Source organism: Hemiscyllium ocellatum, chromosome 22, assembly GCF_020745735.1.
Source record: "Hemiscyllium ocellatum isolate sHemOce1 chromosome 22, sHemOce1.pat.X.cur, whole genome shotgun sequence".
Classification (NCBI taxonomy): domain Eukaryota; kingdom Metazoa; phylum Chordata; class Chondrichthyes; order Orectolobiformes; family Hemiscylliidae; genus Hemiscyllium; species Hemiscyllium ocellatum.
This window is the reverse complement of record NC_083422.1, coordinates 18,743,703-18,745,719: the sequence shown is the minus strand read 5'-3', so window position 1 is coordinate 18,745,719 and position 2,017 is coordinate 18,743,703.

Below are 2,017 nucleotides of genomic sequence, written 5' to 3'. Positions count from 1 at the left end.
ATAGTTGCATTTCTGCTGATATTCCAGAATTTGGTGTTTCTCCTGCAGTTATAGTTAACAAATGGGAAAAGCTCAGTGTAAATTCACAAGATGAGGCTTTTTTAAAAAAGATTGGCAGATATTTTATAACAAAAATCTCAGCATTATTACAATCTATTGTCTTTGCTTCTTTCAAAATTTGATGCAGATTGTCAGCTCCTATTGGAATGTATGCTTTCCTCTGCAGAGGTCATAGAATCCCTACAGTATGAAGCAGGCCATTTGGTTCCTCAAGTCCACAACAGTCACCCCATCCCACCCAGACCCAACCCCCTACCCTATTCTCGTAACCTCACTTTTACCATGGCTAATCCACTTAGCCTGAACATCCCTGGCAATTTAGCAAGGTCAGTCCACCTTAGACTGTGGGAGGAAGCCAGAGCACCCGCAGGAAACTGTCGCAGACATTGGGAGAACTATGCAAACTCCACACAGATAGTCGCCCGAGGCCATCAGGTCCCTGAAACAAGATGGCATTCCCTAACATCTGTATTTATAACTGTTTTCCTGTGATCTCACATTATCATTGCCAAATTTCCTTAACACGTAGCTATAATATTCTGCACTTGTTCAGTAGGAATGGTGGTATATCCTGATTGATTAATGCTTATCAGAGAGCTGCTGGAAGAGGATAGCAAGTCAAGCAGCATCCGAGGAGGCCTCATTCCTGATGAAGGACTTTTGCCCGAAACATCGATTTTCCCGCTCCTTGGACACTGCCTCACCTGCTGTCCTTTTCCAGCACCTCTCTCATCTTGACTCTAAACTCCAGCATCTGCAGTACCCACTTTCACCCGAATTAATGCTTTTGCTGAGTTTGAGTTGGACTTCACATCATTTTGCATGCTGTCTTAGAATTTGAATTTATAGAGCATTATACAATAAAAGCAATACTTTTTTGTAACAAATCAATTGCAATGATAAACTTTTAAATGTAAATTCACTTGATTCTATCTATATAAAACCATCAATTAATTTTTAGAAACAAATCTTTAATAAAAAACATAAGCTAAAGTTGCTTTCGATCAAACTGTACAGATGTAGCTTGAATTAAAAGTAAGATTTTATTATCAAGATGCTGGAATAAAGCATTTCCTAAACTCTATGAGTACGGTTATGTCTTAGTTTTAGTGTCTTTGCAAACTGATTGCCATTTCTCAGTAGCACAGATATCAGTGAAATGTTTGACATAAACCTGACCTGATTGAATCGAGAAATAGAATGAGACTATTGACTGTTCGCATTAGAGGAAGCTCAAAGAATTGAAAACACAATGTAAGATGAATCTGTAAAGGAACCTGCAAAATTAAGAAAATTATTTTCATGTAGCAAATGGTCTGGATCTGGAATTCACCATCTAATAATCAGTGAAGATAAATTAAATCATGGCTTCCCAGAGGGAATTGGATAAATATCTGAAGAGACACAAGTTTCAGAGCTTCAGGGACACAACCAAAGAGTGGACTAGCTGAATTGCTTTTGTGGAGGGTTAAAGTGGAAATTATACTTTTAGTTATCTATCTTCTACATGTTAATTAGATACCTATAAATTCAAACAGACCAGACTAGCAACAGAAGAGAACTTTCACAGAAATAGCAAGATGTTGAATCTGGAGAGTGATTTTGAATTTACTTCAATATTAGTAAAGTAACGAATTAATTACTCATAATTATTAACAATATAGTAAGTTGTTTTTAACCGTGCAAAATAGAATTAATTCCCCCCTGCTCCATTCCCAACCACTGCTTCTCTCAGTTCTCATCTCCCCTCCATCACTACCCATTCCTGATGAAGAGCTTTTGCTTGAAATGTCAACTCTCCAGTTCCTTGGCTGCTGCCTGACCGGCTGTGCTTTTCCAGCACCATGCTTTTTGACTCTGCCTCCAATATCACTGCTTGCTTCAACTCAGGTCAAGCTCCACCTGGAATCAAAAGGGATGCTGGTAGCTTGTTTCAGTCTGGCCTGACAGTCATGTG